The sequence below is a fragment of the Phalacrocorax aristotelis genome, chromosome 2, assembly GCF_949628215.1.
Source record: "Phalacrocorax aristotelis chromosome 2, bGulAri2.1, whole genome shotgun sequence".
Classification (NCBI taxonomy): domain Eukaryota; kingdom Metazoa; phylum Chordata; class Aves; order Suliformes; family Phalacrocoracidae; genus Phalacrocorax; species Phalacrocorax aristotelis.
The window spans coordinates 55,086,033-55,111,609 of NC_134277.1; the positions used below are offsets into that span (position 1 = coordinate 55,086,033).

The 25,577-nt window shown below is 40.6% G+C and overlaps 1 long non-coding RNA gene across 1 annotated transcript; it reads right to left on the reverse strand.

Annotated features, from left to right (window-relative positions):
* Positions 1–4,337: 4,337 nt before the first annotated feature.
* LOC142052876 (uncharacterized) lies at positions 4,338–14,413 on the reverse strand. Its single transcript, XR_012659019.1, has 2 exons — positions 10,029–14,413; positions 4,338–6,379 (listed from the first exon to the last, which is right to left on the reverse strand). It is a non-coding gene; the product is annotated as an uncharacterized LOC142052876 (long non-coding RNA).
* Positions 14,414–25,577: the final 11,164 nt, after the last annotated feature.

Genomic DNA, 25,577 nt, shown 5'->3' on the forward strand with positions numbered 1-25,577 from the left:
AGTTGGGGTCATGCTTTTCTCTTAGCATGTTCCTGCAAATCCCATATGAAATAAAAAATGAAACCTTAATGTCTGGGGGGAAAAAAAAAACGAGAAAGCCAAAAGCTTCTTCTCTCCACCCTACACACTCATTGGCTCTATGCAGTTGTCTTAGCCAGAGGCAATGTCAATGTACAGGGAAAAGAAATTAATATTTAGGTTAGGGGAGCCACTCACACTAAGAAAAAAACTTTTCAGAGATAGGTAATGGTAATGGTAATGGGAGAAAAAGAAAAGGTAATTGTATGCAAATCAGCATGTAAATTAATCTTCACTAACAATGAAGCCATGCCTGGATCCAAACTTCCAGTGTTTCATTTGTGTGGCAACTGGAATACTCCAGCTACAGATATCAAACCAGCTCAGGTCATAAAAACACCTAGCAGTAACTTTCAACAAAATCCATATTTAGCCTTCCATGTGCCTTGAAAAAATTCGTGCAACCATTTAATTCTCTGTGCGCCCGTGAGTACATACTGCTTTACTCACTTGAAGTGCAAATACTAATGATTTTTTTTCCCTCTCTGTGGTACTTCCAGTTTAGAAGAAATCAAAAAGAACAGGTTACTGGCTAAAATGCTGTTAGCATGAAAGTAAAGTGAACGCTCTAGGTTCAGACTCTCTGAAATAAATTCCCACCTGGGTGTTTAAATTTTTCTTGCCATTTTAAGCCACTAAATTGGGATCACAGTTGTTAGGACTTGACTGTATGTTGGAAAGCGCTTTGGATAGCACAGTTTTCCGTGGCTGACTGCGTATCCTCATGACCTCAGCAAATCTAATTTTTTACCATGTAACTTCAATATCATGTACGCTATCCTCTGCTGCCTTTCATCAGAATGACACAGATATCTTGGGAAAAATGTAAAGGGTACCCATAAAGTGGGAACCTCTCCATTCACAGTGCTTAAGTTAGGATTTTGCTACTTTCTCCCATACTCCCCTCAACAAATTTCAGTAGATAGCAGCATGTCCCCCATTATGTTCTCTTATCTTATGAATCAGGCTGCATGGTTCTCTGCTGCTCAATGAACACATCAGACAAATCACTTTGTTGTTGCCAGTTGGCAGGTAATAAATACACAGGTTAGGAGTGTTAATTATTTAAAAAGTCCAGTCCTGCTCCTGTTGCTAGTAACCTCTTCCAAATGAAACAGAGCTAAAACTGACTGTGAAAAGCTAGATTGTATGGCAGCTCCTACTATTTTCTACTAGAAATTTCCTGTAGGTTCATACTGCACCAGAGTCTCAAATGTTCTCCTCCCTGTTTCTTTTCTAACTATTGTGGAGAGTGTGTAGCATGCTACCATTCTCATTGAAAAGTGTGTAGCCATAAAGTCATAAACAAACCTGGCCCATAGATAAATGCTGACTGGAGGGTATGGGAGAGCTAGTTCCATGTTTTAATGGTTCCGTCCACCATAAAGCAATGAGACTTTAAAGAAAAAAAAAACCCAGAGTAATAGCATATATATTTATGTATCACCACATGATGTCAGAATTTATCTGCAGCACCTCTTTGATTCAGGACTAAACCACGCTCCAGCAGGGGAGTCAGCAGCATCAGAGTGTAAGAAGCTCATACAGAAACCAGACTGAGAGTCCCATAAACTCCGAGGACTGAAGATCCAGTTTAACTCCTTCATATAAGCACAGAGCAGACCAAGAATGGGAAGGTAGTTAAAGCTGGTTTCCAGGAATGGCTAAGTGCTATGGCATGTACACCCATTTTCCACCAGAAGTGTGCATCTTGTACATGCTTTATTTTAAGTAGGGTTCATTTTTCCTCATTACCTGGGATGATTCTTGTGCTTCTATTGACAACTTCTGAGTCAGTTTAAGCCACCAAGTCAAACCATCATTGTTACAAAGCTACACTGGGGAACCAGTGATCCTGTCAGACACTATCACAGGAATTAGGAGGAGAGCAAACTTATCTACTAGTGACCAGCTAGCTCAAATGAAGCCAGGCAACTTAAAACAGCCTTCAATGTGCACCAACTCTAGGACTAAGGAAGTTCAAATGCAGCTTAAAGTCAGCTTCACATACTCATCTTTCTTGAACATGAACTGTTTTAGACAAAGTGCAATCTGATTTCTGATGCCAACAGGGGACTAATGTCAAAGTCAATGTCAGAGTAGATTCTTCACAGTATTGGGTGTACTGGGTTAATAGACTAACTCTGATTTTCTGCCTAGCCTGCAGCTGTGGTAAACTCTGTCAACTGGAGAATGTCCATTAAGAACCATCCACTAACTGCAAGGTGCCCTAGTGTTATGGCTTAACTCCAGCTGGCAACTGAGCACCACACAGCCACTCTCTCACTCCACCCCCCAGCAGGATGGGGGGAAGGCAATTAGGCTTACCTCAGCCTCCAGCACAGGCAGTTCTCAGGATACTCCCATCACTCCAGAAATACATCTGGATTCTTCCCCTTTGTAATCTGATGGTATTAGAGTATGCTGTGCACCAGTGTCCACTAGAGCTTTATACTCCTTTGGGGCTGATGAGACAGGCCGCTGAATCCACACAGTCCAGTCAACCCGGTTGTCCCTTTTCTCTGCCTGACTGAAGGCGGGGCCCCTCTAGTTCTAGTTGGAGTCTTCATGACTTGGTTTTTGTAACTGCAGGGCAGAAGTCCCTTCATCAGTGTCAAAGGATGATCAGCCCTTCTCCTCTGCCCAGCAGACCCCAGAGCAGTAATTTTCCTGGATGCATGTTTTTTGCAGTTGTTTTTTCTTGCAATTTTTGTACCTGAGCTTCTAGTCTCTGGTAGGTTCACCATCCCACTTCCTCATGTCCTCCCCCTGGTCACATAAGAAGAAACACAGGCTTGCACCTGGTGTGTGCCACCAGTACCCTTTCACTTCTACAGAAAAAAGCTGACTCTTAATAGCTGAGGCCTTGGTTGGAGTGCATGAAGAAGATCTGTCCTTCTCAGCTTGCTCAGACATATTTTGGTTCAGTCTGTCCACAGCTGAGACACAGGCCCACATAGAGGAAGTGAGATTATCTTTGTATTCTCAGAGTTGTCTGGCCAGTTCACCTACAGTTGGTGCCTCTGTGTCTGTCCAGCTCATAATTGCCAGGGTGCGGGCGTATGACATTGGTGCATTTTGTACAAACTTTTGCTACATGGACTGCATGCACTGGATTTCGTTTGGGCCTTTGGAAGCCTGCTTGTCATCCAAGCTGTTATAGATCACCTCCAACACAGCTAATTGCCTCAGATACCGGATGCCTCCCTCAGTGTTGGTCCGTTTGCTTTGGGAATTTGCAAATTCTTCCTTGAAGGAATACCTGCCCTTCACACTTGACAGGAGTTGCCACCAGAGAATGAAGACTCCTGCCCTTTTTCTAGTCCATTTATCAACGGCTTTATCCTTAGCAAGGGATCCTAGGTGCTGGTCTTCCTTACCCTCTAATTCCTGACTACTGGCCCCAGTATCCCAGAATCAGAGTAACCAGCTGAGAATTAGCTCACCTGGTTGACAGCTAAAATCTTTCTGCATATCTCGCAGCTCACTTAGGGATCGGGTGGTTTCTGTCTCATTTATGATTTCAGTTTCTTCCTCTTCCTGTTCTTGTGACTGCTCTGCTGCAGAAGAGGCTGCCTCTTCTGATTCTTCCTCCTGCTCCCTCTTAGGAGAAGCTTCTTCATCCCTTACTAAACAAGCTGACTCCTACTTCAGTTGTTTCGTTTCAGCTATAGGAGTGACTGATATAGTGTCTGATGTAGCCATAGGGTCTACTGGTATGTTTTTCTTCTCTTCTTCTTGAGGGTGTTGCAAAATATTGAGCAGTGTTTGGTAGATGCTGGTCAGGGCCCAACACGGTGTGGTAAGTTGTGCCTCTTTGGGATAGGCATGGCATTTTTTTTTCAAGCATTCTATCACTTCATCAGGATCCTGCAGTTGTTTGGGAGTGAAGTTTCAGACCATTGGAGGTGGGAAGTTCTTGAGATACCTGCCCATATTCTCCCACATGCTGTGCCACCCATGACCATACTCTCGCAGAGCCTGAGTCATATTCCTAAATTGCTTGTTAATCACAGACAAAACTGAAGCAATATTCCCAAAAAATACCAACAGAAGTACTAGAACTACCCAATGATGTTCAAGATATTGACAAGTTATTGTAACAAGGGAGAAAACATCACAGAAGAAGGTAGTGAAGGTGTCATTCTCTATTTCCTCCTCAAAAATCCTCTCAAAGGAGGAAGTATCATTGTTAATTGTCTCCATGAGGTGGTACCCAAAGTACAGTAACAGCTTCAGTACAGAGCCCAAACACCAAATTAAGGTCAAAGTCAGTGTTTTAATAACAAATCTCCCAGGCAAAACATCACTAATCACTGCAGAGCACAGCAAATTCCAAAAGCCAACCTCAGTCTTTAACATGTACAGCAAAAAGAAAAGCATGGCCCAGATCAGATAAACTAATATTGAGAACAGATAAATCAACATCATGATCTGCAACTGTTAACAGATATAAATCCCTCCTAATACACTCTGGTCAATCTGTTATTATTTCGCACCCTTTGTGCCCCATGTTGGGTGCCAAAAAGGACTGTTGTGGTTTAACCCCAGCTGGCAGCTAAGCACCACACAGCCACTCACTCACTCCCCACCAGCAGCAGGTTGGGGGCAAGAGAATTGTAAGGGTAAAAGTGAGAAAATTTGTGGGTTGAGATAAGAACAGTTTAATAATTGAAATATTATAATAATAAAAATAATAATGGTAATAAATTGTAATGAAAAGGGAAATAACAATGAAAGAGAAATAAAACCCAAGAAAGACAAGTGATGCAAATGAAAACTATTGCTCATCATCAACAAACCAATGCCCTGCCAGTCCCTGAGCAGCAACCCCCTCCCATTCCCCCTAGTTCCCACCTAGGTCCTTCCCAAGTCCTCTTCACCTACAGCACCTTCCCCAGAGAAGGGACTAGGTGAGCTCTGAGGGACTCCCATGGCCAGGGCCACTCTCCAAAGAGCTGGGACTAGGTGCTTCATATGGGCAGGAGATGTGTAAAATGGGATGGTGGATGTAAAGTCTGAACGCTTAAATTTTGCAGATCTTTACTTGATCTTTTAACTGTGTACATAGATTTGCATCCCTTAGGTACTTACAGTATAAATCAATTCATTCTGTCATCACATCAACTTGTGTAATACCTGTATACTATAACATAGAATCTTCAGCTCACATCCAAATAAATAAACATTGACTTAATATAAATTGTTCTCTTACCATATCAGAACATTGTGTAATTAAATCATCTCACTGGTAGTGTGTACAGATGGCTTAATTTTCTGTAATACCCACTGAAGCTCAATTGACTTAAAGGGGACTACTAATCTATTTAAAGTTAAACCCACAGTGGGTAAATTTGTAGCTCAAAAAGGATTTGTCTCTGTAGTAGACCACCATTTTCTTAAGTGTTTAGGGAGAACAAAAGAATTTGCCATTTAGTATTACTAGCCAATTTAAAATAAATACAGGAAACCCCAACTCTGTGGCCATCAACAAAGTAATAAGGCTAGCAGATGATCTCACTCCTTCTTGATAATCTTTCACTGTGAAATATTTCTCTCAGACTGGAACCCAGCACTGAGGGCAAAAAGCAAAGCTTAGTCTTCTTCCAGACACTCCTGCATATTTCTACACTTTCATATCACAACAGAAGAAAAAAATAAAATAAAAAAATACATAACCAACTGAAGTGAATTACAAGCCAACACGTTGCATAAAGGTTTACAGCTTTTTTGTAAAGTGAAATTTAACATCTCCAGAACCTGTGCACTGAGTTCGTTTTCTATTGTTATTGTGTTGCAGCTTTAAAAAATTGCCAATTAAGTCAAATTAAGCTGTTGTGCAGTCGGCTTCTATAATTACTAGCAATAGTTTATGGTAGGTTCAAGCAAACAGAGGGTGCTTGGGTTTTTGTTTTTTGTTTGTCTTTTTTTCTCTCTTTTTTTTTTTCCAGAGTAGTAGTTTCTTTTTGTAGAAACAATTATCATGGCAGTGCTTCCCAGCAAAGAAAAACATAGCCTGCAGCCATCCTATATTTCATTTTCAGTCCAGCAGTTTTAGAGAGGCTTTTTGCTTTTCTAGCGAATGTACAATTAGAGGAAAACAATCCAAGGTGATGAATAAAATGTGGGGCATCATAAAGCAGGCAGAAAGGCAAACGAGGAAGAATGGAGAGGAAGCTGTGATGGTCTGGACGGCTCCTTCCTCTCATGCTCAGACTTACAGTGGCGGTGAGTATCCGTCCTGTCATGCAGCGCTAGGACTCATATACCCCCAACCCCTGTAACAACGTTATTGCCACACCTGAAATAAATGCAATGCAAGACCATGAATGACAGACTTGTCACAGAGGGCAAACCAAAGACACATGTATAGCATTTTCTATTTCCAGAATGTGCTGGAATGCATGTTGTTTGCAACAACAGTCCCCCCTCCTTTAAAAGAATATGGTGGAACTGAAAAGGTGAAGGGAACGGTGGCAAGGATGGTGAAGAGTAGGACATAGCTTTTGTTAGACACACTTTTTCTGTAAGATGAATGACTAAATAGACTAGGGCTCTTCTACTTTGGTGTGGGATGATGGCATGGATACATAAAGAAACATAAGAAACCATGAGTGCCGCTGTGAAACAGGGAATGATCATCTGTTGTGTTTTCTGGTGTATGAAGCAGGACAGCAATGGCTGGTTCAAAATTAACTGAAAGAAGTACTTGTTCACACAGACAAAGGTCTTGTGGCTAGGCTGCAGCTCTCTGTGGCAAGAGGAGTTGGAAATCCTGAGAGTCTGCATGAGTTCAAAAAAGACTGGAAAAATTCAGAGAATTTAAAAAACCCCATGACTAACCACATTAGGATCAGTAATCTGTACAGCTTTGATGGAGCTGAGACAGAGGAATGACTTCCCTAGCCTTCCTTCTCTTTAAAGCCCTGGCATCTCCAGTTTTATGTCCACTCTGCCTTTTATTCCAGCACTGGATGCCCTTGTCTAGCCTACCATGTCAAGGTGATATATTTACTATATTAGGCAGAACATTACATGAGCCTCAACATTGTTCAACAGAGCAGAGGGTAGTACAAAATTGTATTTTACATAAAGTGCAAATCAAATGCAAACACTGGTAGCAAGGCATTGGTAATACCTAGACCAACACAAGTTCATAGTGCTTTATAAGACTTCACAGAATCTCCCAACACCTGCTGTGTTGGCATTAAGATATTATTACACAGGCCAGCACTGGAGAAAACTCTGACATCCACAAGTAGAGAGATTAGCCTTCTTTTATAGACAGAGAAAGCAGAGCACACAGATGTTAAGTACCTAGCCCAAAGTGATCTATCGGCATAGCCAAGACAGCAACCATCCCAGCTACCTCCCAGTCCTATGCTTAAGCCTCTTGACTGATCTGCTCTCCAGCCGACAAGCTCTACATGGATCTCCACACTGCACTTCCAAGCAGTGCTTGCTAAGTGACACATCCATTACCAACAAAGAGGTGCAGAGAGGGAACGCAGCATCAGAGTCAGTGGCTGCTTTGACTTCAGCTCCAAGCAGCCTGTTCATCGCGCACCTTACAGATTTCCTGCACTATAAAGAATGAAAAATTTGTTCAAGTACTGAAAGCAAAAGCCAGTGCCAGATCGGTCAGTGCCAAGTTAGGGGCTATTTCAATGAATCTAGGTAACCTGAGTCCTCCACAAAGCGTGGGGTGCTGAGAGAACCTATAGACTAGTGCTTCCTCTGTCTCTCTGGGAGGTGAACTAAAGAAAATTGCTTCTGCCCCACAGTCCTACCATTGTCCAGGAGGATGCTTTGGCTTGCGCCTCTATGCAATGTCAGCCACAATTTGGCCTTGATGCATTGAGAGATTTGCCAAAGGATTATGAGGGTTTTTTCCTTCCCTCCAGGATTTTTTTTTAAACTATCCTAAGAAATGTGTAACTCCAGATTAATTGCAAGGGGAAAGGGAGAGGAACAACAAGAAGTCCATTTTTATTCTCCTCGAATTAGAAACATGAATTTTCTTCCCCTCCCACTGATTCACCGCTCAGCATTCAGCTAAGATGATCACCGAAAAAGGAAAAGCAAATGAACAGTGATGTTTCTTAGGGTATGAAATACTTTACAATTAAATAAGGTGCTGCGGAGTATTGCGCTGATCACCCGTGATTGGTAGCTCTCTGCTAAGCTGCAAATGAATTCAGCACAGGACAGCATTCCAAATTGCTCTTACAAGCTTTCCTTTATTATTTTTATTTGGTTATGCTCTGACTCTCATCCAGAATTGTACTTAATGCCCTTGTCTGAAGTTGTTGAAATGGCACCCCATGGCATAGTGTGACAGTGAAAGGATATTGCCTTTGGAAGCTGCTAATGGTCCATGAAAAGAAAACAGCAGAAAACGGGAGAGCAGTTGTTCCAAAATAATAAGAACAAAAATCTTTACATTTTTAGCTCATGGTCTTCCCATTGTCAGAGGATTGAGAATGGGCAGAACATAGTCTGCAGCTAGTGAGGAGTTGCAGATCCGGATGGGTTGCAAGTCAAAGATACAAGTAATGAAAAAATAGTGCATTATATGTAGCAAAATAATTTAATATTTTTAATCTTCCACTTGCCACTCAAAATTTGTGTTTGCTACATAACATTATCCACAAGGTAGCTTTATTCCCTGACATGGGACAGAGGGGCCAATAGTGTCATTAGGAATAAGGAGCAAGGGTTGCAAAGGTCAGGCCAAGTTACAAAAGCTCAAAAGCTTCAGTCCCAGTAGCTCCGTCTTAGACAAAGATACTTCTGTGACCCCCAAGCACAAGGCCACACTGAAACCAAAAGGAGCTCTCTGCCCCAAATATTTTAAACTTAGGAGTACAAAACACAGCTGGGAAGTCCTAACTCCCAGTGACTTTACTTCAGACTTACCCGCATGTTGCCTCTGCAGGAGTATTGCAGAGGTGATGCAATAATCACTTGAACAAAACAATGCCAACAGGCAAGCTACGAGCATAACTGTGTTTTAACTAACCTGTTTGTCCTAATTCCCCCAAAGTAACACACTCCCTTACTGTTGAACACACTTGTACAAGTAAAAACAAAGAAAAGAAATTAAAGGTAACAATAACGATGGATCATTCCTTTAACAACTCTCTCCCTACTCACAAGAGCTTTTCTTCCACTCTTAAACTATTTCTGTGGTCATTAGTGCCTTAGCAGAGGCACCTGCCTTTGGATCCCACAGACCCCAACAGTAACAAGGCACTAGCCGGACCCTTTCCTGTCCTGTACCAGTCTACCAACTTACTGTGCTGCTATAGGAAAAACAGGGAGATACCAACCTCTGTGCCACAGCACAGCAACATTAAATTGGGGTTCGTGTGTCCTAAGTTACTGTAATAACTGCCTAGCTTACAGTATATTTCATCTCAAAGTACTGCATTTTTTTCAATATAAACATTACTTAAATGACTTACTACCATAAAAGTTGCCATTTTTTCTTCCCCTCTCCAAACAACAATATGATAAAATAATAATAATAGTAATAATAATAATGAAAAAACATCGCCCTAAGAGACAGTTATGTTTACTGTGTAGTGATTTCCCAACAGAAATTAATTCAAAACAAATTTACATTCTACATTTAAAGAAGATATAAATAATTCATGTTCTCATATCATGAGCACTCTGCATGTCATACACCGGGGTACCTGTAATTTTTCAGTTTATCCATTTAAAATTTTCATTCAGGAACTCATTGTCATGGTTTTTTGTATTTCTATTCCATTGTGGTAATTTAATAGTCTTCAATAGAATTATGTTCAATTAAAATCTATTCAGTTTTACCATTCCAAATCTTTTTAGCTTTTAATTTAATTGCTGTAGGCTTCAATTTTACTTATGTACTATTAACTCACCTTGTTCATCGATTCTGCTCTTAGAAGTATGAAAAGACTAACCCCGTAAAGGCTGTGAGCTGGGGTTTCATTCCTTTTAAACAACTTCTGTATAAATATCACTTCATCTCTTTCAGGCCAGTGATTCCCATAATCTCTGAAAGCACAGTCAGGTCCCATTGCTTTATTTTTTAGCAGCCATTCTTCTTCTGTTTACCCCGTTGTCCTCTGACAGACTGTTCCCACACCAGCACAAGGTCCTATGAGTTTCTTGTTGCCCAGCTTCTGCTCAGGATTAACATGCATGTGAGCTCCTGCAAGAACTCCCAAGTCACTGATGTGCTCAAAGCCAAGCAGGTAAGTAGATGCTTTGCTGGAGAGAGCAGGAAAACACTCCACTTCTCATAGGATCAGTGACATCGCACAGAAATGGACTTCCTTCCAGTCACTGGAGATTTGGTGTCTCAAAATAGAGAAAAGGAATGAGTGACACATGGAAAGGTAGAAAACAGTAATTCAGGATTTTCTTCTGGATTTATACAACTTTGTACACCCACAGGCATGGAAATGGTAGACCAGAAAGATCTGCATGAGTCTCTGTTGCCAAAAGCAGGTTTCCTAAGCTGTACTGATATACAAGCACTGGACTCTTACAAATGTAACACTAGAGTTGCCTGGGGAAAATTAAAAAAAAAAAAAATAAAAAAAGAGAAAAATAGCTCTGCATGTTCTATATTGGCCCTTCTCTTATCCTATGTTGCAGGTGACAACACACCACTGACACATACAGTGACGTTATCAGGTTCACACTGTTCTGTAACTGTAACTGGTTGACATAGTTTTATAGTCCAACGTTTACAGGTGTTAACCTTTTGTCTATTTTTGTGCTACTATTACAGACTGACTAGTTCTGACTGACCTGTGTGGAGTGGTATCAGTACTGAAGTTAACTTGAAACCTCAAAAATAGATGGGCTATTTTAAATTCTCCCTTCATTATCCCAAGATAAATCACTTGCATTTACAAACTTTCAGTTTCCTCTGCCATTGTGTTATGTCCTATCACGTTCTTCTGAATTTTCTTTTGTTGCTTGGCTGGCTTAAATGACTACAAAATCTTCTACCTGAGAGTTTATTTCCCTGTTCCCAAGTGCCAGTCAGTACTTCTCCAACTTCAAAAACTCTGAGTGCTCCTTTTCTCCTGTACTAAAAGAACTAATTTGTTTTCCTTATTTCTGACAAAAGGAACCTTTTCCATAGGCATCTCATAGACATAGACATTTTTGTCAAATAAACACTCTCTTTCATTTATGTGCAAAGATATTTCAAAGGGTGACTATAAATAAAACCAGAAGAAAAAAATTGTTAGAAAGCACTTCCCAGTCATGTGAAACTACTAAGTTTATTGTAAAGATCTTGGAAAAGCATGCTGCAAAAACGTCTTGAATTCAATCAGGTACACAATTTACTGGAAAAAAGATTAGGTAGATACATACTGTCCAGATCTGTAACCTTGCTGTACAGGTACTTGTTGGTCCTAGATGAGAAAGATGTGCTAGACACAATCTTTATGTGTCCTGAGGTTACAGTAGGCTTGACTCTCTTCTTCCATGTGCATGTGTACATTGTTCATCAAAAGATTAAAAATCTACCCAGCCAGTCAGATTATTATGACCAGCTTTCTGTAGTCAGTGGCTTGCTTCAGAAACCATTTACATATAAATAACCAAAGATGAAATATTCGTTAAGGTCTACAGCAGAGTCTAGACTCACACCATTGGCACTATAACAAGACTCTCCAATCCCCTCTGTTCATTGTGCTGTTGAGAAGAGACAACAGCTCATGCCTGGATCAGATCAAATGTCCAGCTAGCAGACACCCCTGTCTCCAACCAGGGTCAGCCACGGAAGCTGTGTCATGGCCCCTCCACAAGTGGTAAGAGACCTCCATTTAGTAAGGGCAACACAGGCAAATCCTGCCAAAAAAAAAAGAATTAATTTTTGCTTCATGTGCAGTGATATATGTATGTCTGTCCAGAACTCATCTGGCCTATGATACAGTTTTTTTCTGCAGTCAGCAGTAATGAATTCCCATTACGAATTAATGCCAGCAACATTTCATTTTAAATATTAGAAAGACACTGAGTTGTTCAATCCCTCCACAAAGAAATGATACAAGGAACCACCAGGTGTAGTGTCCCAAAACAACTTGAACATGGGAAAGCAAAGTTTTGTGTTTTAAGTTTCAAGCAACACTGAAGTTTAGCTGAGATTTTACATGCCAAGTTTCAGCTTAAAGGGATTTTTTTTGGCTACAGTATAAGCCCTGGAGAATAGGAAGCATTCTAGAGGAAGCATCAAATCACACTTAACTACTGTATGGCAGAGCAAGTGGCTGTGTTACAACACAATCACTCAATAAGATAATTTCTTATGTTAGCATTTTAATTAAAATAAAGAATACTTGCCTCCATCTTACACTCTACAATTCTCTCTTCAAATTACACAGACAGACAAAATGTACAAAGCAAAGAGAAAATAGGATCACAAATCCTAGCAGACTTGAAGGCATGACTCAGAAGCTTTGTGAGAAATATGGCAAATAAAACCAGAGTTAATGATTCCATAAACATTTATTTTGAGGAAATATTAACAGCGGTCCCTAAAATGTTTCTGGGCAATAAAGGATAAATAACACCTATTATTAATGTAATGGTAAAAAATTTCATTTGCCACACATTTGCAGTACTCTAGTTAAATACATTATTAAACAGCATCTCAGTATGGATTAACACTGAACAGAAGCTCCAGATGTAGAGATGTTTCCCTGTGGTTTTATCAGCAGCAACATGGTTGGTGCTAGCCCAATCCTGATCCCAGTGTGGACAGGGCCTTTGGCTTGCTCTGTTTGTTTTTTGGATGAATAATAACACTTGCACAGACTTCTCACTGGGCTTGGTGCTTTGATCAAAGCACTTTCCAGTGGGCACAAAATCTGCCTCTAATGTTTGCACCTAAGCTTTCATTTTAAAGTAAATCAGTGGGGTGAGACCCTGTCAATCCAGCCTTGCATACTGCTCTCTCTAGCCAAATGGTTGCACAGATTGACCCCTACAGGGCCTTGCACCAAAAGAAAAACAGGTCTTCTCCCACCCATGCCAACAAATGGTCCAGGAACATTCTCTGCACCTCCTTCCCTCACTGGCTTCCCCTGAGCAGCATCTTTGCTCAGTCCAAAGGCAGCAGTGGGGGAATAGACAGTTATTGGGCAGCATGCGGCAGGAGCTGATAATGTATGCCAGTCCACTTCTGACAGTAGAAAAGCTCCTGAGGAGAGACAGGGCTTTCTGCATTGACCTTCCACTTCTCCACCCAGCCATGTTGCTGTGGGGCGAGAAATGGTGTCTCACCCAGCAGGTTTCTTGAGAAAGACAAGCCATGTGGCACAGACCAGCATTGGCTGAAGATGTGGTTAAAGCCTTTTCTGCTTACTTTAGTTGAAGGTGGTCTCACTGGAACCCAGATCAGATGTGTTTTACAGAAAGGCATTGCTGATGCTATCCTGAAGGATCAGGCAGGTCCATGAAGGCTTCTTTCACTCTTTCTAATCCCCACGGCCCACAGATGCTTAACAAATCAGCATCCTTTCACTTGGGCAGTAACACTCAGCATGGTTGACATCTGCCTCACCGCAATGGGATTTTTTATCACTGATCTCTTTGTGGTGGTAGACATGCTCTAGGTTATACGAGATCATGTCTCCCTCTAGTGACTAAATGTATTTTTGAAAGTTGTGACCCCAGCTTTAAAGACATAATTTTTAAAGGGACTGTAAAGTATGCATCTACCTACCTATCCATAGATTATACTCTCTTTTCTTTCACTCCTGTTTGTGCACCAAGGTATGAATTGGGTTTTGCTTAAAACTATCCAATTATTAACAGAGTCATAAGACTTCTCAGTAGGCATTGTGTCTCCATTATACTGTATTTTTTTTTTTTAAAAAAAAGGCAGGATCTGACCAGGAGGAATGATAGATCTTGATTAAACATTCATGCTATTTATTTTGTACTGGCAGCTAATCTTTGTCCAAATATTTAAATCCAGACAGTGATATTTAACAGCAACTCTAGTAAAACTATCACTTGTGCTTGCTACAGATATGAGGATCACTCTTTCTTATTTGGCAAGCTAGAAGACATCTACTTATCCTCACCAACAAAGCAGTAGCCCAATTTGTTTTTAAAAGACGGAAAAAAAGGGAAAACTACATTCAAAGTTTCATCAGCTGGAGATAAGATTGGAGAGAAGATGATCAGAGAATAGGCTGGAAGCGTGAAGCTTCACAAAAGGCATGCCACGCTGGTTTCTTCTCTGGCTTACCCCCCCAGGCAATAATAGACTTCATGCTGATAATAAAAAGCAACAACACACAAAACATCAGATAGGGAGGATGTCCTGAGATTTAGAAAAGTAAAATCTTTTTATCTTTAGCCCTAGTAATACGAGGCATAGTAGAAAGTGTGGTATATACACATCAAAAAATAGAAGTGGAACATAAAGTATAAGAGAGACCAAATAATAGTGCCATGACACATGCCCAGGATGAGCACTAGGAAGCAAGGAAAGGCAACACAAGGTCTCATGTCACATTCCTCACACAGGGACAGAAGGAAACTGTAAAGAAAAATTACAACATACCTGAGCTATGCTGGGAAAAAAACATTGCAAAACAATTTTTAAAACTCTGCTGGAAGAAGTTAAAAACGCAAGATAGCACAAAGTCTACTTCAGACTCATGTTTCCACTCAAAATTTTTAAGCAATTAGAATAAATGTAATTGAAAAGGAGGTGAAATTAATATTTTTCTATATATTTTCTTTATTGAATGAGTTTCCCACACATAAAATCAATTTAATTTTACATCTGGCATCACTTTTGTTCTCATTTTTAGTGGCACTGAGCTTGCTTGAATCCACATGTAACCTGTGGGAACACTCAGAGCTTAACAATTTCAGTATTTCTCCTGAATAGGAAACTAGGGCCTGGTTCTGCAACTGCCAATATGTTTGGCCTCAAATCTTCATAGGAACCCATGAAGTGGGAGCAAGAAATCTACCTACCAACTCTTATCATGATCTGAGTTTCATGTTATCCTGCTTGACTCCCCTACATCTTTCACAGAAAAGAGGATAAGACAATGGGATTTAAAATCTACAGAAACTGATGAAGTTTGGAAGTAGAAATAGCACCCAGGGCTAGATGTCAAGCCTATGGGGTTCCTTAAACTATTCTTACCTAACTGCAAAAGAGACCATTATCCTAGTATTTTATATGGTCTGAAATATTTTTAATTTTTTTTAATAGCAATAACAATCATAATAGGACTACTAGAGTCCTTGAAACTTTTCTTAAAAATTCACTGTGGTCCTAGTCTGGTTTCAGGGATGGTTTTGTTTTTCCGTCTTAGCAAACTCTAGTTCAGCTTCTTCTCTTAGCTCTATTCTGGTCTTGCTGCAAAGGAGTAGCTAAATCTAAGTGTATGTCCCTCATCTCAGGATGTTTGTAGCTTCCTTTAGCTACAGTGTAAAAATGTGAAATAAAAGGGTGTTCTTGTTTATTCCCCCTGAAGGAAACCATTTTGTGTAATATTTTCCTTTCAGTCACCTGCACTCCCCAATTTACTTCCACAGCTTCAAGTCACCAGCTACAGCAATATTACGGCCATACTAGAAAAACCTGGAAAGGATAAAGAAATACAACCCGTTTACACACCTTGCAAATAATACAAACAACCACACCTGCCGCCAAAATCTAGAAGCTATTCCCGTGCTGCTCCTCAGCAAAGCAGACCACAGCTCCACCGGCTGCTTTTCTTCTACCTATAGGTGGCACTAGTTATGTTTGCAACCTCTCAGCCCATGCTTGCCGCTATTTCTGCAGACCTTGACTGTAGCTTCTTGCCTCAATTCTTCTCCCTTGCTGTGGGTAGAGGTGTTAATCACAAACTTTAAATATATTCCGAAACAGCTTCAGACAAACTAAGCATGCATTTATAAAGCAAGAAACAAACTCTCCCGATGTCTGCCAGTTTACACACCTCCACCGCCTGGGCGTACATCCGTGTCCTCTGCGTGTCCTCAAACGTTAAGGCCACATGGTGGCAAATACCAGTCTGAATCACACTTCCCAGGAAAGGTGGCTTTATAAATGTTAGGGTATATTTAACATTGTTCTCCCAGACCTGCCTCTGGTGAAGAGAAGCAGCAAACCCAGCAGGATCCCATGGAAAGCAGCATCAACACACATTTCACTGAAGTTCACACAAAATGTAACAGTGCAACATCAACTATTATATGAGCTGCAGACCTTTCTAGATTTTAACCATTAAGCTAAGCCACAAATGTTTTTCCCATCACATAATAAGTTTCAGAATCTTGGTAAAAAGACAAAAACCTGAAAAATAATGGTGTTCAAGAAGATGAATAGAAACGCCTAAGATTAAATTGTTAAAATAATTAATGTAAATAATATTCTTATAGTTTTAATTTTTTGTTAATTTTTAACACTTTAAACTATAAATTAACTAAAACACTGTGATGAAAGCATTGGTTTGAATTATAAAACAGTAAGCTCTTCCTGAAAATATCAAAAGGGAACATTTCAAGAATTTTTTTTTTTCCCCCAGAAATGTTTCAGATTAGATCAAAACAATCAAAACTGATCCTTTCTAACAAGCAAGCTTTATTGTTGTTTCAATGAACCTACATTTTCCAAAGAGAAAACAAATAATTAAAATTAAAATGTCAGATTTACTTTGTGTCCTATCTATTTTTCTTATGATCTGCTAATTTTTACCCTTCAGTTGTATTCAGTTGTCTTTCATTTTGTGCTTCAGTACTTTTTTTTTTGTTTAGTTTTGCTTTAATTCTGAAAGCCAAAATGTTGGAGAATAAAAGTTTAATTAGATATTCCCACCCCAAACTCTGGTGATTGATCCTGGCCTTTAGAAAAGGAGGTTGCCCTTAACACCCTGCTCCATCCAAGGAGAACTACAAGGAAGATTTTTACTCCAGGCACACGCAGAACTTCTCCAAACAGCCCTGGAACTGCCACAGCTTGCTCTGTCCAGCTGTACGCCCAGCACACAAGAAGAAGCAGAGAAAAGATGGATCAGTCTTTTAGCACCTATTGAGGGAAGGACTCATTTCACTCAAATTTAACCATCTAAACTGGAGATATCCAGTTGAAACTGCCTATGTAGTACTACTCAGTAGAGAGAGAGGGTCCATCTCAGCCAGAAGCAGTTTTCCAAAGGATGAGTTGCCCTCCAGAAATGTCTCTTGAATGCCTTCTAAAGCAGCCTGCAGAACTAGTTTATACTTGGCATGTCACATTTAGCTGGTGTGGTAGACCTGAAGGCAAAGACCCCGTGCACATAACCTGAATGCAAAGGCTGCTTTTGGGAACAGAGTATGCAGAGGCAGCTGCGTGTCTCCTTCCCCTCTGCTCCCACCAGACAGTCACCATCTGCACCACTAGGTTTTTAAACTTTGTGCCATTGTTTGGCTGGTTTGTTAGGTGCTGCCCTGCCCTTTACTCTTCTCCTTAGCCCCCAGAGCAAAGATAAATATTATGGACTGCAATTACCAGACTTTTCTTTATAAAACAGGTGAAGAAATATACTGAATATAAACATTATATTATACCCTAACACCCTCACAGAGGCTAAAGAATTATAATTTATTCCTATTGCAACATTATTTTGGTCCACTTTCCAGTTGTTTTATTTAAATGATTAGTTATTGTGCAACTTTTTTTTTTTTTTAAATCTGGTTTAACACATTTCGGCTCTCTTAAACTACCTTTTACACATGAATTAGTGTGAATTTTATTGCTGTATTTTCCCAACTTATTAAAAGGGCTGTACTTTACAAATAAAACTGCAGGATAGATTTATTATTTACAGTCCTAGTCCTAGCCTTCATATCTACTTAATATGTGTAAAGTGTTTAGTTTTCCAATGTAGTCCAGCTGCATCACTGGAATCAAACTTGTAATTGCCTCTTTGGGATTTAAAACCATTATAGTTGTGCTTTTATGTTCTCTTTTGTTTTGCTTGAATCACTTTTTCAGGTCTATGAAGTACAGCTGGCACAATAAAAGTTTGATCAATGCATAACCAATGCAGTGTATATTTCTTCCAGATATATAAAACCCAGGTGAAAAATGTTAATCTATGAAAATTATCTTTGTCAGCTACTTATTCTTGGAATTTAAATTGGTTTCAATCTTGAAGTATATGGTTTGGCCTGGGGTTTTCCAGTCTGGGTTTTTCAACAGTTTCTTGTAATGTGTACATTTGACATATTAAAATGAATGATTGCCTGATGTAAAGTTTCAATTACCAGGGCAGATTTTTTTTCTCATACTGTGATACTCGAATAAAATTATCCTGGTACCACAGGAGTTAGCACTGGAAAAAGCCTACACAAGCAGCCTTTATTTCCTTACCAGTTTAGGATCCTCTCACGCATCATTGACATTGATGCTATTGGATCATCTACTCAAATCCTTTAGGCCTCAAAGTCATGCTTTGGGCATCGGGAAATCACCAAATACCTGCCAAGAAACTGGAAAGTTAAACCATTCAGGTTTGGCAACACAAACTGGTCTTCACGTTCTGGAGTACATTAACCTGGTAGACAATTAATTCTTGTTACCACACACTGATTCAGTGGCCTTCTCCAGCTAAAGCCTGACTCTTCTGAAATTGCTGGTGGAGCAAGGTGTTCTCCAGTATGAGCCAGGAATTCAGATGCTGGTCTTCAGATAACATTTAATACAATATAACCTTTTAAAGTCAATTGTAAAATGAAGTAGAAAACAGGTAAAATTTCAGCATATACCTTTTTGATGGTAGGTTTTCTGAATAACAGTGTATAAAACATTGTATGTATATTAACATAAAACTGCAGAGCTAGCTTAAAGGTGGTGTTCTCTGAGATCATGGTTTCAGCAAGTTTCACAATATTTGATGTTTGCCTCTGATAGCTGCTTCAGGATTTGAATGATTACATCAGGCTCAGAATCAAGACCACAAATAAAATGGACCAGACTTGTAAATAAATTTTAAAGCTAACTTAACAGAAAAAATGCTGTTAGCAACTTAGACCCTGGACGACTCTGTTCTGTTTGTGTCATATGTAGTACATAACATAGCTCTTTATGGTGCCACAGTATGACTGACTTTGTTATCAGGCATGTAAGCTGTCCATACCCCCTAACAGAAAGCCTCTCACAGCCACACTAATGTATTAAGGAATGAGCCCAATTTATAAAGGTGTCACAACTTCAATGATGAGCAAGTCTGGTGTTCCTACAGTGCCTATGCAGTAGGTCTGGTCCAACTGCATGTGCAAGACGGAGTTTCTTTGTGGAGGCATGCATAAAAACAAAGTCTCTAGTAGTTATAAGAAAGGTCTCCTAGATGCTCTTCAGATAGGTATTATAAACATATCTATAGGAACAGACCTTGCATCAGAACATAAATGTGATTTGACTGAAAGTGTGAGGGGAAACAGCTACTTCTACAGTAGACTTGACCAGTCTGATTACAGTGGAGGCTCTCATATCACCCAGAACAAGAGTGATTGTCCAGACAATACTCAGATTTCATCTTCCTGTCTAAATAAACCTAATTATGAAATTTAGGTTTCTGGAGCTTATATTCATATTTAGAAATTCAAGACACACCTTCTATGAATGTGTTGAAATAGTTAATATCCATGGGAATGCCAAACCTTCCTCACTGTACATTTTGCCACACAACGAAGATATTTTGCATATGCAAACATAGTCATATAAATTTCAATTACTACTCACTAGAATGATTTTGTAGCTCTCTTGCACCCTGTCATCAGCAATGAGTGTAGCAAGAACATATTCACAAGTGCAATATGTCCCATCTATTTTCTATAGCAAAAAATAGGCACAAGGTAATCACAATCATCATTCAAGGGAGGATGTCATCTACTAATGCCACTAAAACAAGAGAAAGCCCCCAGATATGTTCTGATATATTAACTTTCAATATATATTAAATAGACAGCTTTTTATTTACTGCCAAACAGACATTTCTGACAATTCTCCTAAACTATATACTGCGTGGAACTCTTCTTTTAGATTGTCCCTTGAATTAAGATTCTCACTGTGTTCAGGTAACTCTGGAAGACCTGACTCTACCAAGAATACCTACAAGAAAACAGACATATGATTGGGATAAGTGCTGAGGAAGATTTTCTGTTCCTTTTTCTCTTATCTGACACCTATGTCCCCATTTGTGTGGTGTTCTCCTGCCTACTCTGCTCATTCTTCATGGGTTCTTTAGTTCAGTCATTACTAGTAACTTTCCCAAAATACCTCAGTGATTGGAAAAGTGACTCTGGCATGATTTGGCAGATCTCACGGAAGTTTCCAAAAATACCTCATTTATTGGCTTTTACTGAAATGACAGCTTCATTGCAAACTACAGCTAATTGCAAAGGATCATGTTCTGACCACCCTCTCTGGACAGCCAGCTTAGGCATGGTTGCTCCTGCTCTCAAAAGACTGTGTACAGAGCTCAGATCTGGCAACTTCGAACAGCAAATGCCCTGGATTGTTTATCCCTTTCTAGTATTTAGGCCATAACAGTTCACCTCAAAACAGTCCCCAGGCATTTTTTAAAAACTAATGAGGGGTCTTCATGCATCATTTTCTACCTCGATAGTAAAAAAAAAATACACGCCTTATTAAAAAAACCTCTCCCCTCCTGAAAGTCAGTGGGCCTTAAGCTCCTATATTCCTGCCGGTCTTGAAAGCTGGACTTGGGATATTGAAAGTGCAGGTCCACGTTATGAATCCTTTCCTATCAGACCTGGCTCAAGAAGAGGTTTTCTACACCCTCTCCAGAACCTCCCATTCCCACTGCTTTTCTGTCAAAGATTACAGCCTCTCCATTGTGACAATACTTCGGTGTTTATATTCAAGACTGCCTTTTTTTCAATTTCCTTAAAAAAAATATTATTTCACATAAATGAAAGAATAGCAGTGAAGAACTGGCTCCAGTGAAGAACTGGAGCCAGGGTAGAAAGGAAATATCCTAAAATGGTTTTGCAAATAAATATTTTATAAAGTAGCATTTAAAACTAAATTATTTAAGGCCTTGTACGTTCAGTGACCAGCAAGGTGGGCTTCTCCCAGCCTCAGACCTCGTACCACCTTCACATCCCAGCATGGGAGTATGGGAGCTAGAGAATCAAACGCTGTTGCCACTCTGACATACATCATCCTCTTTATAAAAATATCGTTATCCCACCTAGCTCTTGCTGTCATACTGAGACTTGGTTGGTCAAGGTTTAGGTCAAATCAAGCTTTTGTGAAACAGTTCCCTATTTTTGACTGTAGAGATTATGATGTGACTAGCAAACTTCAGCAACAGAACTGCAGGCAGAACTGCTGCTGTAATTTGGATGGTGTAAGGTGACTGTGAAGCTTAGTTCATCCTTCTAATACAACGTTCAGGCAGGGTAGCTGCACTACATTCCAAATTGTGCTATTTTAAAGTAAATTATTTTTCTTTCACAGCACAATAATCGTTAACTGTGAATATTTGCAGCCACTACAAGGGTACACATAGGAGGCAGAGTAACAGAAGACTTGTTAATTTATTTTACCAGTGGGATATAATGGTTCCTCAGCACCTCTCTTCTCTCCTAGAAGAAAGAGGCATGAGGAAAAGATATACTGTATATCTTTCAAGCTTTTGCTTTCTGTCATCATTGAAATCAGATATTTGTATAAAGATGTACAGCATCATTCGTAATGCTGCACTCTCTAAAAACTGCTGCTTTAATCATGTGTAATATAGATAACAATATGTACAAAACAGGAAGGAAAATACATGTTCAACCATACTTGGCCTGATAGCCCTTGGCTTTCATGAGAAAGGCCAGAGTAGCAGGTTCTGGAGCTTGAAAGTCAAATGCTTAACCATCAAAAATGCTGTATGGAGATTCTTGTTCCATATACCTTCCCATCTAAACCACCACAAAGCTTTCCCCACCCACAGTCATAATCAAAAAGGAGAAGACAGTTCAACCTCCATTCTCATTCCGATCTAAACATCTGTGCTGAAGCAACCACAGAAGATCTTTAAAGCCAGTGGTAGCCATAATTATCTTGTTTGTCCAGATCTTCCACTAACTAGGAACTCAGTTCCCACAGGATGCCAAACCACCACCAGATGGTTCTCTGAAACCCTTTTTGCCAGGCTTACAGTACAATTTGGATGAAGTGGCAAACCTCGTGTTAGAAAGCCTCTTTGTGCCCCTACCAGTATTTCTGGACCCCTCCAAGATTTTAATCCCCTGCACATGCCATCCACACATGGGAGATACAGCTCTGGCATGCTTAGCCACCACAGGTGTGTTAAGACATGCTGGAGAAACACAGAGAGAAAGTATGCTTCCAGCCTGTGCTCCCTGAAACGACCGTGGCTCCCTATTTTGCCATGGTCTCTCCTTCCTACAGATTCCGTATACCACGACTCATTGGTAGATGAGGGATCAGGAGGCAAACCACAAGGCTGTACTGCATATGCATGGGAACGAGACCTAATAATGAGAGCATGAGAGGTGGAAGTTGGTTGTGTAAGACCTGCACCATACCCATGAGCCTTGACTACTTGTGCTTTTCTCTGTGAGCCTGTCTTTGCATTCAGATGCCTTCCTTCTCTCATGAACCACAGCAGTGTTTTGTGCTGTGGTCGAAAGGAAATTTCTTGGGGTTTCCCCTTCGTTGGAAGTCCCCTGGTTAAGGCTGTTGTTGCTGGGGAGCTCTGTGCAGCCTTTCCTCTGGTCAAGGGCTAAACCCTGCAGTCTTAATCTTTAATTAGCTTTCCCTTGACCCCTCTGCAAGGCTTGACACTGGAAGGCTTCTCCCTGAGGTGAGGAAGACACCTACTTGCTTAAGACATTTTGATGAATGTCTTTAAAAGTGCTCAGGCTGAGAGAGCTGCCAGGATCTCTAGAGCGCTCTGTCTCAGCTTCATGATAACCGGGTTTTCTGTGGAATCCTGTGGCATGGCCATCATTTAAGGTCATTTCATCTTTGACCCTTTTGTCTCACTGACATTGCCTGGGTTCAGGCTATTTTCATCCATTTATATTTTACACAAGACAAAAGAAAATAAGAAGGGCTCATTTAATAAGGTTTTTCACAAGCAGACCCCTTGCTCTCTGCAACCCAGCTAAGCACCCATATGCAAGGAACCTGTCCCTCTGCTAGCAGGACATCAGCTGTCTCACTGGGCATAGACATGAAGCATTCCCCATCAAAAGTCAGAGTTTGGCAATCTTATTACTTCAGTTCAGTTTGAGCTGGAAGCTCCTCCAATGTCTGGAGTGAGTATTACTTTCTGAAGACAAAGACATGGTAAGATGAATCATTGCAACATCTATGACAAGGCAGTTTCCTACAGAGCACCCACCACAGAGCTGAACTCCCCAGGTCCTTCCACGGTCAGCAATGGCACCAACAGAGAAAGACATAGTCCAGGATCCTAATGCAAGTGCTCAGGACTGCCCTTTAAAAAAAGTTACTCTCTCTCTTAATTGACTGTAGATGATGGCTTGGAAGATGAGGCTATAGTTTAGTTACAGAAAGCCTGGTGGCTGAATACACACTAGCAGTGTCATTGACCAATCATGATTACAGGGGTTATAATTGTGTTCTCCCTTTCCCCTTCTTGCTGGGCTTTTTTGATTGCTGCAAGCAACTTCACTCACGGTTTCTGCATTGCAGCCTGAGTTTTCATTATCAGAAGCAGTTGCACTAATATTAGCAATTCCCTGGAGCCTGCAGCTTCACTTCGATAACTACTTTTTCTAACTGAATGTTTTGCATTTCAGCTGGGTGACTACCACATCAGCCTAATACTGTCCAATAGGGTTTTCCTCTGTTAGAAAGGAGGTTTTCTTCCACCTTATGGTCTTCAGTCATAGGAGGATTTCCTCCTCCTTCTTACAGCCAGGAAGTTGTATTAATTTGCTGAGCTTTCCACCACTGAGCCATGAAAGGGGCAACACCTTCATAGCTGGTGTCAGGGGAAAACCTCATCAGGTATGTTGAAGTCACTCAGCTGTCTGAGGAAACGGTCTGGCTCCTCTTCAGTCACCCAGGCTAGCCACCCCTGGGACGATGTGGCATGCAAACCATTAGTTGTTTGTGCATCAGACACCCACCCTCCGAAATCTTCAAGATTCTTCAGGCAAAATTTCTTCTCTGCTTTCTGGGATTACTTTGGTGATAAAACAGTAACTATTGCCCTTGCTTTTCTTGAAGTGGCCTCAGAAAAATTCTGTTGTCTTCATTCACCATCAGATAGCATTTTTTCCGTGTCAGGGGACCCCAGCTGCTGCCTCACTTTTCTAGGTCTGACATACGTGCTCAAAGGTTCTGTGCCGCAACAGCCCTGTCATGTGGAGCAAGGCCAGTATTTTGTGCGTTAGCGTGGGGCTATCAGCGCACAAATGCTGACCTGGAAGGATGTGTCTCCAAACCATATTTTGGATAGTGCTGTATGAAACTGTCTGCTGGGAATATTTTTTGTGGCTCTGGCCACAGCTTCTTCGGACTCGACTTGCTACGCCTTCCACAATTCACTGCATTTTCTCTCCAGAGCAAAAGGAACTTATTCTTGTACAGACCACCTTGAGGTGATCCCTTCTTTCAAAAGACTGATTACATCGTCACTTTCTGTTTCTTTCCTGGTAAGTGCTGCTGCAGCACACATCGCTGCTCCTTTAGTTCTTCCTCCCCTTCTGCAACACGCTGCCTGACACAACTGCAGTTAGGAAAATAATCTCCTAAAGGAATTTTTCTTCTGGGCTTGCACTGTGCTTTCAAGAAGTACCTTCTCAGCTTAAAAGTGCTGCAACAAAATCTTGGTGACACAGATGCTAGAGGTTTGTCAGGAATGTCCTCTGGGGGCCTGTGATCTGTTTCAGTGGTAGCAGCACAGCTATATATGTGCTGATTAAGCTCCTGATACCCGGGGACAACAGCAATAATCCAATTTTTCCATCTGAACATTATTTTGCTGTGTTGACATCTATGCTCTCAATCCTTACTCTGTGGAGCTTCTTCTTGCACTAGTGCTGTTCCAACTGTTGCTTGTTAAGCACTTTCTTGCTGTGGGACTTCCCTTGTTTTCATAAAGTATTTTGTTTCTTTCTGAAGGCAACAGCATCCTTCATGTTCCAGATTGCTGCCCCATCCCTGCTGTTATGGCGGTCCTGTGACTTCTGCTGATCTTGGATCGGTAAGTAGTTACCCAACACATGGCTTCCAGTTTCTTAGAGGACATTGGCTTATGGCATTCACTTCATTCATGGTGCCTGAAGTCCTTCATTTGTTATGCAGTGATTTACATTCTGCTGTCATCCAGGTTTAGTTTATGCTTCCCGAATTTTGGCTGAGCGGCAGTATTCCCTCTTGTCTTGGTTGCATACCTCTAATTTGTCATGTATGTTTTCACCTCCTGTCAACGTTCATGCTTCACGTACACTTT